Genomic DNA, 15,036 nt, shown 5'->3' with positions numbered 1-15,036 from the left:
CAAATAGTAAATCACAAATCATTGATTCTGGAGGAAAATTTCACTTAGGTGCGCGGAGAGAAATCGAGGCTTCTTTGAACTAGACCTTTTCCCCTCACATGTTCTAAAAAAAGGAGAAAACACAAACTTTTAAAAGAAGGAAATGGGGATAGAGACAGATTTGTTAGTTTGAGCCCTTTTTAATGAATGATTTGTGAGTAGTCTGTTGAAAGTGGAATGATTACATGTTCTTACCCTTATTAGTATGCCAGTTTCATTCTTGGTGAATGATGGGGTATCAGTACTAACTGGTGGATCTAATTCTGAACATGGCCCTAGATGAGGAATGTTAAATCCACAGAGATGGCAGATTTTTCAACAAACCTAGGAGTACCACTCAGGTCTCCATAAAACTGAGAAAATGGGGGTGGGGGAAGGTAAAGAGAATGTTTAAGTTTATAAATTATTACCTTGTAGAGGGGGAAAAGCAGAGATCTCACAACACTGCACCACAAGAGCTCAGCTGCCATTTTAAAGATACTTTAACAACTACACATAAAAGCAAAGGCAGCAGGAATGGCAGGGAGGTACCACTACTGGGTGAATCAGGAGGATGAACTTCCACAGCCACCAGTGCACAAGCAAAAAGTGTAAAAGAGGCAAGAAGGTGGCAGAGATGCTGCTGACAGGCAGCCGGAAAGATGTTGGTGGTGCTGAAAGTGAGTGAGCAGGAAAGGTGGAAGGGAAAAGGAAAGGGGGAAAGGGGAGGGGGAGGGAGGGGGAGGGGGAAAGGCCACTGCTGGAGAGGCAGAAAAAGCCAGTTTAACAAAGCAGCCAGGGGATGTACTAATACCTTATCCTCCCTATCTCAGCCATTGTCACCCTGATCCATCTCTGCCAGAAAGAGGGATGTGGACAAGCAGTGGAGGGATGGGAGAAGCAAGAGACAGAACAGGGGGTGGCTCTGTTGCTGTTGCTGGCATGTTCATTCCCTCCTCATCTGAACCCACACATGAAAGACAGCAGGCAACTGCCAGTCAGGCTGCCAGAAGTAGGCAGAGTCGCTGCCCCAGTATGCACCAATAAGGAAAAGAACGTAGGAGCTGACTTCTATTTCCCCGTGTGCTTCTCTGGAATACGTGCCTATGTTATACTCATGCCATCAAGATTTTTTATCTAATCTGCATAAGACTAAGGCCCAGTTAATACTGAGGTGCTAAGTCTGTCTCTGGGCTGGACCACTTCATTTGGTGCTCACATCTCCACTCAGTCAATTGGCATGTCAAGGAAGCAGCTAGGCTATAAGCCAGGTGTGTCTAACTCTGTTGCTTCAGATGTTCATGGGCTACAATTCCCATCAGCCCCAATTAGCAGGGGCTAATAGAATTGTAGTCCATGAACATCTGAAACTCCAGAGTTGGACACACCTGCTATAAGCCTTCTCCCAAATATGCTAGTTTGAAACTGAGCCGTTTAGATACACGTTTACCAAGTGATAGCTAAGCATAAGAAACCCCAGGCTGAAGAGAGTTACCACTGGGAAATCTTCCATTAAGGAAAAAATGCCCATTAAAAGACCAAACTGGAAAGCAATGAAATTCTGGCTGCTTCAGGCACTGCCGTGTCAGAACTGAACAGGATCTCAAAAAGCGCAGGGAGGGGGACCCCTAGCTGCAATGCATCAGTCAGAGGAAATCAGCATTCACAATCATTTTGCAGGCACTGTCTGAGAACTTAGGCACTGGAGGTGATATTAAGCAAGTCATTCTCCCCACTCAGCATTGAAATATGAGAATGAACGCTATCAGCATCTTTTACAGGATTTGCTTTAAGTATGAGATATTGTACATGAAGGACTTTGAACACTCAAAAATAACCATTCACAAGGAGAGGGGCCAAATGGCAAATTGAATGGCTTATATCACATTCAAAATAATGCCACGAAGCCGTTGAGATGAGGAAACAAAAACTTGCACTTTGTAATGTTTGAGTGCTCAGGTTTAGACAAATCACTGAGTCATTTAAAAGCACAGGTTGATACAATGTCATATACAAAGAAATTAAGCTTTCTTATATTAGGACATCAGTTTTAGTGCTGTTCAATGAGGCATTCTCAAGCTATTAGAAGTATCTGAAATCCTAATTTCAGTAATTATACTGACTCAGAGTAAAGACCGTTTCTTATATCTACCAGCAACTCAAACTTCACCCAGCAAATTTCACTGCTATGTTTATGCCAGTATTTCACTGATTTTTTCTATAAAAATACGGACAAAATAACATGTCTTTAAGCACATGTTAACATGATTAAGAGCTCCAAGTTAGCCAAGTTTACAGACACATGTACGTGAAACTCTAAAGACAGATATATATTGCCAACACTTTACATATTTGCCACAGGTAATACAGTAAAACTTGAATATGCATTGTAGTGGAGTTTAAAGCATAAAATGTGGAACTACCATAAACAGATCCAGAACTGAAGCACTTATGAGTAAGAAAATACAAGTTCTTAAAAAATGCATTTGAGCTTTATCAACACTAATTGTATCCAATGACCCATTTTTTTCTGCTTTGAAGAAATTCAAGGACGGTTTAGAAGTACCTCCTGTTTTTTGTACAATGAAGACAACAGCCAGCAAGGAATCTTAATCTCAGCCTTGCAACATTTTTACTTTTTCTCCCCCTCCCCCCACTCAAATAAAGCACTGCAAAATGACATATATTTTTATCTGTTTGCTAAAATTGATGTTTTAGTGAAAGAATTTATAGTAAAATGGTACTGAGTACACATTCACATGTTTGAAACATTAAGACAGATTTGGAGGAAACATGCACTTGGTTCAGATTCAGCAGCAAACCCTGTTTTATCACTACGTAAACGAACCTGGAAGCTCTTTTAGATAGCAATCCTCCCTCTCTGTCCTTGCGCATGGAAAGGTAACTAGTTGATTCTGGGTTCTCGGCAAGCCATAGTGTGACATGCTCATACCATGAAAATTTAGCTGAGTCTTGTCCTATATACCAGAGCTCCAAATGGACAAAAAATTACTGGAATTTTGGTTTGCAAAGAAAGCTAACCCCATGGTTGGGATGCGACAACTGAATACCAAAAAAGGATAATTTTGCTGCAGACACTGAAAAAAATGTAATCCCAAAGTTCCCTCAGATAAACATGAAATCATTGTTTACCATCATATCTGAACCAAACCTGCAAACTAATATGGTTGTTAAATCACCTTCATTGGTTTCCAATTTGCTTGTAAGGTCAATTCAAGATGCTAGTTCTTTACTACTTTAGAACTACACAGCTGATACAGCAACCCTTTTCCAGATTGCTATTTCCATTTTACCCTTCTTTCATTGTTGAATTCAAGGCAGCATACAGAGGGTTGCCAAGAAGTCTCCTTTCTGAACAGGGACCAAAGCTACATTTGCTTAGTTTTAAGAAGTCCAAATGGGTCTACATACCAAAAGTCTTTGCTGGTGCTCTCTAATGAGCAGTAATCAGTGTCCATGTCTTCTTACTGGCAGTTCCTGTTTTATGGAACCTACAGTCACATGCGGTATTCAAAGCAGGCCATCAAAATTGATATTAGCTTCAAGGTTCAAGTCCTAAACTGTAGCATCCAGACTCATTTTTCAGCCTTTACAGTTTTAGATTTTAATTATCACATTTTCTGGAAATTGCTATCATAAGAAATGACAAAGGAACAAAGGGTGTGCTAAAAGATGGCAGGGAGATTGCAGAGAAGCTGAATGAATTCTTTGCATCTGTCTTCACCCAAGAGGAGGTGAGGAACATTCCTGCACCTGAACCAAGCTTCTTAGGAGGCGAATCCAAGGAACTAGCGAAGATAGTGGTAGACAAGGAAGAAGTTCTGGCAGCCATTGATAAACTAAATGTTACCAAATCCCCTGGCCCAGATTGCATTCACCCAAGAGTTCTTAAAGAGCTCAAGCATGAAATTGCTGATCTTCTCACTTTAATATGCAACTTATCCCTGGAATCAGGCTCCATCCCTGAAGACTGGAAGATGGCCAATGTCACACCAATCTTTAAGAAAGGATCTAGGGGGGACCCGGGAAATTACAGGCCAGTCAGTTTGACATCTGTTCCTGGTAAATTAGTAGAATCTATCATTAAAGATAACATTATAAAACATGTAGAAAAGCAAGACCTGCTGAGAAAGAGTCAGCATGGCTTTTGCAGAGGCAAATCCTGTCTTACAAACTCTAGTGAGTTCTTTGAGGGTGTAAACAGGCATGTGGACAGGGGTGAACCAGTGGACATTGTCTACTTGGATTTCCAAAAGGCTTTTGACAAAGTTCCTCACCAGAGACTGTTGAGAAAACTCAGCAATGAAGGAATAAGAGGGGAAGTCCTCCTATGGATTAAAAACTGGTTGAGAAACAGGAAACAAAGAGTGGGTGTAAATGGGAAGTTCTCACAATGGAGAAATGTCGGGAGTGGTGTCCCCCAAGGATCCTTTTGGGACCAGTGCTCTTTAACCTATTCATAAATGACCTGGAAGTAGGGGTGGGTAGCGTGGTGGCCAAGTTTGCAGATGATACCAAATTATGTAGGGTGGTGAGAACCACAAAGGATTGCGAAGAGCTCCAAGCGGACCTTGATAAATTAGGTGAGTGGGCTCAGAAATGGCAAATGCAGTTCAATGTAGCAAAATGTAAAGTGATGCACACAGGGGCAAAAAAAATCCAAACTTCACATACCGTAGCTACAGGGGTCAGTGCAATTAGTCACAGACCAGGAAAGGGATTTAGGCGTCTTAGTTGATAGTTCCATGGGAATGTCAACTCAATGCATGGCAGCTGTGAAAAAGGCAAACTCTATGCTGGGGATCATTAGGAAAGGAATTGATAATAAAACTGCAAAGATTGTCATGCCCTTATATAAAGCAGTGGTGCGACCGCACTTGGAGTACTGTGTCCAGTTCTGGTCACCACATCTCAAAGAGATAGAAAAAGTGCAGAGAAGGGCAACGAGGATGATTGAGGGACTGGAGCACCTTCCCTATGAGGAGAGGCTGCAGCGTTTGGGACTCTTTAGTTTGGAGAGGAGGCGGCTAAGGCGGGATATGATTGAAGTCTATAAAATTATGCATAGGGTAGAAAATGTTGACAGAGAGAAATGCTGGGGGGAAGAATTAGGACTAATAAAAGGAAACATTTCGTCTCACAACGTGTGATTGGTGTTTGGAATATGCTGCCACAGGAGGTGGTGATGGCCACTAACCTGGATAGCTTTAAAAGGGGCTTGGACAGATTTATGGAGGAGAAGTCGATTTATGGCTACCAATCTTGATCCTCTTTGATCTGAGATTGCAAATGCCTTAACAGACCAGGTGATCTGGAGCAACAGCCGCAGAAGGCCATTGCTTTCACATCCTACATGTGAGCTCCCAAAGGCACCTGGTGGGCCACTGCGAGTAGCAGAGAGCTGGACTAGATGGACTTTGGTCTGATCCAGCTGGCTTGTTCTTATGTTCTTATGAAATAATCCTAAACTTTTCATTTTTTTGTAAGTGTTCCAGGCAGGGTGGCTGAGGTCTGGGCAGTTTTTGCTTCTAATGTTTCGCCCACATCTATGACTGACGCATTCAGAGGCAAATTATGGTAACGGTCCAATCCAAGTGAGGGGGCCCAAAACAACATCTGGGAGCAGCAGAGGACTGTGCTGGCACATTTGCCCCTTCCACCAATGTAAGGAGCACCCACGCCAATAGAGGGGGAAAGCACTGATGTCTGGGTGCCCCATAGTTCCATGACAGCCAAACCTGGAAGTAGGCACATCTGTGGAGCTACACTGGAGTCCATATGGAAACTAGCCCCCGGGGGGGGAACAGGCTGGGACATTCCTGGGGTTTTGAGTTGGGAATACTGCAACGCAGACCTTGGACTCCGTTCAGCTCTATAGAGGGCTTTCCAGGTGGCTGGGTGTTGTTGTTTTTTGATGCCCCCTTACACTGTTAGGAAGTCCTCTGGCCCCCCCCCCCCCCCCGCTGCCAAAGCCCTGTGGACTGGGCTGACTGTTTGTTTCCTCTCGTGGCACACTGTGGACTGATTATCTGGAAGAGTATATATTTTGTGCACCTCACAAGGGGGTGAGGCACGTTTGCATGTGTCCAGATGGCGTTAATTTGCAGTTGCTGTTGCATTTGAATGTTTCTGGAAATGAACTGCAAATATGCTGAATTTTTTATTTTTTAATTCAACTCAAAATATCTGATTTAAACAAAAAAATTAAATTAAAAGCATATTTTACCCCCTCCCCCGCGCACGCTTGAGAGCAATTCTTATTCACCATAGGTGACTTGGTGAGTAGTTATATGCAATCCAACATTACAGAGACATTCTAGTAAGACATCTGAAACTAAGCTGGAAGTAGCACTTAATATGATTTTTTTTCAGTAAAAGGGAAAAATAATGATTAGGCATCTTTGGATCTACAACTGTCAGGATGTTACGTGAAATGCAAATTAATGATGACTAGAAATATCAAGATAGTTGAGTAGTTCAATAACTCTTTCATACTTCCTTGCACAGAAAGACTTAGAAAGCACTATGCTACAAAGCCATACAACTGTTCAGAGGAGACTACCGTAATTTATTTTACTAGATATAATGCAGCATCACATGAAACAATTAATAAATCTTACTATCTCAGCCTACTGATGAGACAAATATGCACCATTCTGTGATAAAATGACCACATTAAAATAGAGTGGGATGACAGGAAAAGCTATACCACCATCCACCGCCATCAAAATCTCCCAGCACCTGCACTGCCAAGTTAAGATCAGTGACTACATACTGAGGCACTGAAAAAAAACACCAGGCACAACTTACTGGTTTTATTACAGGCCACAGTTTTTACACATGTACTGCATTTGTCATCTGGTAATGTCCTACTTCTCCTTATTTAAAGATGAAATGGAAGAGCATCACTCTTCACATTCTGAGGGGGAAAAACTGAGGTTGTTCTGGCTTCACCATTTTACAAAGGGGCCTCTTCTCAAACAAGCTTCTCTTGTGCAGACTAACATTCATTTTGAAGCTTGGCAGGGCTGCAGCTGAAAATAATTTATCTGTTCTCTCTGCAAGAGCACCACATATGTGTTGGGGAGGGTAACATATCCATCATGAATAAACTTGAGCACAAAGACAAGCTGAGTGTCACAGGATACCAAAGGGCAGAGGTCACATCAGTAAGCTGGAGGCTTTCCACTGGGCTGTGGCTGCTAATGCATGGCTGCTTCATTCAGTTTCTGTCATGCAAAACAGAAGCATTAAGCACAACCATTGTGGAATAAACACTAAATTAGACAAAAACTGTTATAAATTAGAACGGAACCTCAAATACTTACTGAGAGGGTTCCTTCTGCTTTTAGGTAAAGGAGGGTATTTTGATCTTGGGTGATTCCCACCTGCTGTTCAGGGAGGCAGTACTAATTTATCACTTCCTGTCTCCTGAGCCCAGTTTAAGTATTTTCTGAGCTTAGAAGGACAGGAAGGAACATAACAAACACAGAACATCAACTAGAACAGGTGAGAAATACTGTTGTAACAATGTGTGTTAGGACAACACATAAGAATGTTGGGGGAGAGTTGAGGAAAGAAAACAAATCAAATTTTCTTCCTTTGATGTGCAGGTATGTAAATATTCACAGTTCTGAGCTTGTTCTTGCACTGATTCTTGAACTGTAGACTTCAAAATATCTCTTTTCTCTCTCACACACACTCCTTTTGGGTGAGCAAGATACCCTCCTTACCTCAGAGCTGCAAGGGAGGGAGGGAGGGAGGGAGGGAGGGAGAGGAGGAGGCCCGGCATCTGGACATGGCCCACCCACCATAGCGGAGGAAAGGAGGAGGGGGAGGCGTGGCATGCAAGGGATGAGGAGGGAGGGAGGGGAGGGGAGGGTGGGGTGGCATGCAAGGGGAATGAGGGAGGGGTGACATGCAAGGGGGGAGGGAGGGGGCCCGGCATCTGGACATGGCCCACCCACCCTAGCAGGGGAAGGGGAGGGGTGGCATGCAAGGGATGAGGAGGGGAGGGGGGGAGGGAGCAGGCCCAGCATCTGGACATGGCCTACCAACCTAGAAGATGAGAGGGGAAGGGGAGGAAGTGAGAGGGATGGCATGCAAGGGGAGGGGAGGGAGGGATGGCATGCATGCCACCCCTTCACTCCCTCCCCTTCCCTTGCATGCCACTCCTTACTCACGCCACTCCCCTCTCTCACTCTACATGCTTTTTCCATTGCTAGGAGCCCTCATACTAAGTATCCAAGGTTCCATTCTCACTCTAAGGAACATAGCATCTTGATCTTGGATCAAAAAGTCGAGATAGAAGACCATGTGGCTGCCCTGCTTATCTCTTCCACTGAGGCTTGTCGGCAAAAGGCAGCATTGGAAAGAGTACTTACTGTGTTGTGATGTCAGGAGTTATAGCAATGCTACTGGTCTTATAGGCCTGGAAAATAAATGGCTGGATATTATAAATTATTGCTGATCTGGACATCCTATTTCCCTTGTTTGTCAGGGAAATGATTGTTAAAAATATGATTTTCTGATGGGTTCTGTACACTGGATGTATATTCTAAGTGTCCTATGTAGGTCTTACATGTCCCAAGCTTTTTCTTTGGCATGTTTTGCAGTGAGCAGAATGATGGTAAGTGAATTTCTTGCCTTCAGTGGATACAAGAGTTCATTTTGGGGATGAAGGTAGGATCAGGTTGAAGCAATATCACATTTTATGGAAAACCAGTGTCCATTCGTGGCTGATAGGGCTCCCAGTTTTGAGACTCTTTGAGCTGAAGTCACTGATGTTAAAAAATAAGGTTTCCCTTAAGTGGCTATGCGTGAAGACCTTTCTTAGTGGCTCAAGCAGCAAATAATATTACATGTAGTCTCCACATGGGAAATCGATGGATGACAGGTGGATTGGTCTGCATCGCCACTTAGAAATAGGAAGATGTGAGGATGTCTAGTCAGATTAACACCTGCTGTCTGAGGTACTGTAGTTATTATGGCCACTACCTGATGATGCATTGTAGACACCTTAAGTTGTTGACGGACCCTGTCTTGAAGGAAAGCTAACAGTTGATCCAACCCGGGGTTTAATGGGTTCACATACTTGTGCTGACATCATCTCACAAAAGCATTCCAAGAGGAATTGTATATATGTCTGGCAGATGTCTTCCTAGAGGTCATGATGGTTTCAGCAACTTCGGGTGTGTAACCTAGCTTCGGTAGCCCATTCCTTTCAAGAATCACGCAGTCAGTAAAGTCACTCCAGATCCAAGTGCCATATCAGACCTTTACAGCATGTTTTGGCCCACAAGAATACACCAAGACTCTTGTATGGGAATCAGGGTCTGCAAGTCCACTCTGGAACCACAAAGATGACTAATGCCTACTCCTGCTGTATCTTCCTTAATACCTTTGAGATCACTTGAAAGTGGTGGAAAGACATATAGGAGTCCTTGGGCTGATGGGGAGGTTAGAGCTTCCATTTGTTCCACCTGTGGTTGATCGAACCTGGAAAAAAACCATGGCGGTAGATGATCTGAAACAAAGACAAAGAGGTTTACCCATGTGGTACCAAATATGTCTGCAGTTAGTTGGAAAGTCTCCCTCTTGAGTGACCACTTATTCTCATATACAGACTGCTTGTTCAACCAGTTGGCTTGTGAGTTCCCTGAATGTGCTAGGCCAAAATCAACTGTTGATATTTTTCTGTTCATCAGGATGATGCTTTTAACTTCCCATTGGAGAATGGAGGACATGAAAACCACCCCTACCCCCTGGTTTATTGACATGTGCCTTGGCAGAGATGTTGTCCATCTTGATGAGGATGTGCTGTCTTCGGATTGTGGATTTGAATTTTATAAGCACCATCTTGATAGCCCTGACTTCAGGATGTTGACGTTCAAATTCTTTCCTTCCTGAGCCCAAGAACCTCTTATGCTGAGGCCTCGTAGAACTTTCAGGATGCATAATTGGCTTTTCCATTCAAGAAATCTTTTATGGATCCCATTATCCTCCAATGACAGATTCATGGTTTGCAATGCTGCAATGGAGCTATCCACTAACGGGGCATGCAGGGTTAAGCATTAGGAAAATAGCACTTTCATTCTGAGCCACCTTAATGCAATGGTTTGCACCGGCTCAAAGGGGAACTTGGTCAGGGCTGTTAGGATAAGACGTAGTCAACAAGATGAAATCTCTGAATGACCAGTAGTTGAGAGAGACGAACAGCTTTTAGAAAACTGACAATGTCTGGATGTTTGGAGAGAGATATTCCCATTATGGTAGGACAGACAATAGACAAGGCAACCACCTGTTGTCGGAGAGTGGAGCAGCGGAGACCTGTGTAGAAGTCATGTTGCAGGAAATCAAGATATTATTTGTGGAGGGATATTCCAGATCTACGCTGTGACGTCTGCTCCACCTCACAAAGGCCTTCCATGATGAATTATACAAATTGACTGCAGAGTGCCTACACAAAGCCAGGAGGTGGAAGTAACCTTTTCCGAACATCCTTTCAGCCGCAACCTGTTCTGCTCAAGAGCTAGGCGGTCAGCTTGAGCCAACCTGGATCTGGGTGCCACAGAGGTCCCTAAGCTAGGAGGTCTGGGAAGGTTGGAAGGCTGAAGGGAGTGGCGACTGATATTTCTAGGATTGTTGAGTACCATGGTCATCTGGGCCACCGCGGAGCAACTAGAATAATTGTTGCTTTTTCTGTGGATATCTTCCATAGTACCTGCGGAAGCGTGAAAGGTGGGAAGGTGTGCAAGGAGGCAAGGAGGCCACGGTGTTGTCAGTGCGACTATTGCGTCGGCTGCTGGATGGTGATGACGTGTCATGTACCAAGGAAATTGAAAGTTATCTGGGGAGGCAAACAGGTCCATCACTGGGTTGCCTAGTGTCTGGCAGATGATCTGGACAATCTGTGGGTTGTATTTCTATTCTTCCTCCGACACCTGTTGCTGGCTGAGCCAATTGGCCCTAGTGTTCAGCATGCCCTGAATGTACTTGGCCTAGAGTGATAGTGGATGTTTTTCCGCCCACGTGAGGATCTTGGAAGCCTCTTCATGTAACTTCGAGGATCTGGATCTCCCCTGATTATTGACACACATCTTTGGGAATGTATTGTCGGTCTTGATCAGGACAAGCTGATGTTGTAGATGTGGGCGGAGGTGTTGAAGAGCCAGAAATATTGCTCTGGTTTTCAGTACATTGATGGGCAGCCTGGATTCCTCTTTTGACCACTGTCCTTGCACAAATTGGTGTTGAAGGGTCACTCCCCACCCCTGCAAGCTGGCATTGGTGAAGAGTTGTCGTCGATCCTGGCTGAGGTTGGATTTTAGGAAGAGTAAGTCTTCCCTTGGCTGAGGTTGGATTTTAGGGTCCACCATTGCAGGCTTATTCAGGGGAAGTTGGGGACAGACAGGATCTTGTCCCGTTTCTGCATGATTCGAGATTGGAAAGGTCATAGGAATTGTTGCAGGGGCCAAGCGTGGAACCTGCCCCATTGGGTGAAACCTATGACTGATATCAGTAATCCCATCAGGCTGGCCAGTTGCAGGAGCTGTGTCGTCCTGGTTGAGATCACTGCTGCTACAGCGCACTGGATTTTCAGGATCTTGTCCCTGGGGATGAATAAGGTGTCTCGAGTTGTGTCTATCACTACTCTGAGGTGTTCTGTCTTCTGGGATGGTGTTAGCGTGCTCTTGTCGAGGTTGTTCAGAAAACCATGTTGACGAAGGATTCGCTGCACTGTTTGGATGTCTCACAACGCCTGATTGGGAGACCTTGACCTGATGAGAAGGTCATCAAGGTAGGAATGTATGTGAATCCCTTGTTCCCTCAACAATGTGATAGTTCCCAGAAGAACCTTTGAAAAAATCCTGGGGGCAGTGGCGAGACCAAATGGGGGCGCCCTGAACTGGAACTGTTGATTCTGAATTACAAATCTACGAAATTTGTGGTGGGCTGGATGGATGGCTATGTGGAGATAAGCCTCTGTGAAGTCATAAAGTCCTTGTGATAAAGAGACACTGTGATGGATTGTAGTGTCTCCATCCAGAATGTTGGGAGCTTGATGTAAGTGTTTAGAGTGTGTAGGTTGAGAATCGCCCTCCAGTCTCCCAACCTTTTGGGAACTATAAAGAAGTGTGAGTACAGTCCTAAATATTTTTCTGACTGTCAAGCCGGTTCTATGGCTTTTATTTGAAGGAGGTGATGGACTGCTTTCTAGGTTATGGTGGCCTTGTTCGGTAGGAAGTGCTGATGAGGGATTCTTGAGAATTCTATCACGTATCCCATGGAAACCACCTCTGCCACCCAGCGGTCTACATGGTCGCCCTGCCAAGAGTGACAAAAGTGTAGGAGATGACCACCTACTGGGATGGTTTGGTTGTCATTGTTTAGAGGGGTGTTCGGGGCAGAAGGGCTTGCCGGGTTTTTTGCCTGGGTGAAAGGAATTTCACCCTCAAAAGGATCCCTGTTGCCAAGATCCCTGGGATTGCCAAGATGCCTGGAGTTGCCATGCATTTCAGGCCCCATCCCGGGATGCTCTGGGAAGTACTCTATGGGAATGAAAGGTGTTCCTATTCAAGCCCTTGGGCCAGTCCTGTCGGATGAACTTAAGCATGGCCATCTTTTTATCTTTTGTCTCTATGAGAACCTGATCTAATTATTTGCCAAAGAGGGCCCCCCACCCAAGGTAGGGATAGCCTGCCACTACATGTTTGGAGTGAGACTCCGCCTGCCATGGGTGTAGCCAAGTGTTATGTTGTATGACCACGCTGGCTGCCATGGAATGTTATCCAGGTGTTATCCAGGACAACTCGTTCTATCCCTTCCCTATGTCCAGAACCCTTTTAAGTCAGACCATGGTGGTCCTGGCCACTGTAGAGTGGAAAACATATGGTGCTCCAGATGTTCACAAACTACCATTCCCATCAGCCCCTGCCAGCATTGGTTGGCCACCCCTAGCCTATATTTAAAATACAGAACCACAGGTCTATGTTTAAGAATATCAAGGAAGACTGAATTTTGTGTTATATTTATTAATATATAAATCCATATAATGAAACAATTGAAAAGTTTGAACAAAGAGTATAGACTGACTTTTCAACAAATGGGATTTCTAGAGCAAATCAGTAAAAGTTATAGACCAATGTGTATTCTCAGAAATACACAAACTGCAATTATAGTTGACATGGTATACATAAAGATTATGGGGTACAAACAAATTTTGAAGAACTCTCTTACAAACAAAAACAACAGTGTAATGTTCTAAACAAGGCTCTGGACCAACAGAGCTAAAATTTTAATTCTAAAGTGCTCCTTAAAGAGGAAGATATGAAAGTTCAAAAATGTGTTTAGGATGGATTTCCTGATGGAAAATGGAGAGGGGCAACACTGGCAGTCACTGTTGGCCCTGTACAATTATAGCCCTGATATGTATTTTCAGGAATAAGTCTAACAGATCAGTGAATAAACTGTTAGTCTTGCTTTACGGGCTATGTGAGCAAAGACCACATATCTCAAGTGACTACATGAAGGTTCGTTCCCTTAAGACAGGGGTAGGGAACCTGCGGCTCTCCAGATGTTCAGGAACTAAAATTCCCATCAGCCCCTACCAGCATGGCCAATTGGCCATGCTGGTAGGGGCTGATGGGAATTGTAGTTCCTGAACATCTGGAGAGCCGCAGGTTCCCTACCCCTGCCTTAAGAATTATATTTTCAGGATTTAAAGCACTAACATGTATTTAAAGCAGTAACATCTAAATCCATGCATCAGTTGTACCGTAATTATGCTCAAAAGTAAGGGTAGGTTATTTTCCCCATAACGGACATTATGGAAAAAGGTAACAGCCTTGATCTTGTCCCATCACTTGGCTTTACCAGTGTATGAACTATCATCCGTGCTATTTTTTTCATACACGTAATCCATATATCGGTGACACCTGCTGTCTCCACATAATGAAATCTGACTTGTAAAATGGTTTCAAAACTATTCATTGGATCAAAATCCAAAAGCTATTGATGCTTGTCTATAATCTACAAGTTCTTAATTAGTGGATTGTCCAAACTCTGATAAATATTAATTTTAAAAAGAAACCAAGTGAATAAGATTTGGGGATCAATAACCTGCAAGAGAACAAGTGGCTCTACTGTTTGCAGCTTTGGAGCAAAACTTACTATGGGTGAAGAGCTAAATTACATTTCAGATATCACCTCACAAAATCATATGCAGCTATCACTCAAATCAAGCAAACAGACACCAAGCCCCAGCCACAAGCAGATCCCTGGAAAGGAAACATTTGGTTTAGGGGCCAGGATATTTTTGCCTGTGATGGGACTGTAGTATGATAAACCTATCTTCACGAGCATTATGAGATGCTTCGCTGTGCAGTGTTTTATAATGTACACTATAGCTCCTCTGCTGGCCAAGAATGATTCAATTCCTAAAATTAATTTTCACAATCTTATCAAATTTCATATCAGTTACATGCAATGACAGTTTCTCCTGTCCAAAATACACACAGCAAAAACTTGAAAGGAACCGATATTGAAACAATAAGCCATTAAAGCTCCATGGAAAACCCTTTTATAGCTCAAGCATCTATGAAAAGCACTGCTTACTACCAGTGACCTTTACTACTTCTGGTGCCACCTGCTAAGCAAAAACAATGTGCTGCTTGTCACATTATACTTCACTACAGAAGATGAAGCAAGAAATGTGAAAGTGTAAAAAACAAAAACAAAAAACTCTGCCAATGGTTACATTAGAGGATTGAGCGCCAACAACGTGTGGAGTATCACTTGGCACACAGGGACCTTCAAGAGCCTGCCAATGATCAGATATCTACACTGGCCCTTAACAAATTTCTATTGCAGGGATAAAAGCTGGTACCACTAGCTCTAGATGTGACTCTCTTCTGCCATCGAAGGGCTTAATTTCAAAATAAGATCCTGACTGATCAACCATGAAGAAGTTTTAACTATTTTACCATAGCCATTTAA

General features: G+C 43.6%; 1 protein-coding gene across 6 annotated transcripts in view; it reads right to left on the bottom strand.

Annotated features, from left to right (window-relative positions):
- CHD7 (chromodomain helicase DNA binding protein 7) overlaps window positions 1-15,036 on the bottom strand; it is a 202,266-nt gene that overhangs the window by 161,001 nt on the left and 26,229 nt on the right. The gene's annotated exons all lie outside the window — the stretch shown is intronic.

Source organism: Sphaerodactylus townsendi, linkage group LG09 (genome assembly GCF_021028975.2).
Source record: "Sphaerodactylus townsendi isolate TG3544 linkage group LG09, MPM_Stown_v2.3, whole genome shotgun sequence".
NCBI lineage: Eukaryota > Metazoa > Chordata > Lepidosauria > Squamata > Sphaerodactylidae > Sphaerodactylus > Sphaerodactylus townsendi.
The sequence above is the reverse complement of the archived record's forward strand: the minus strand, read 5'-3'. Positions and strand labels throughout refer to the sequence as shown.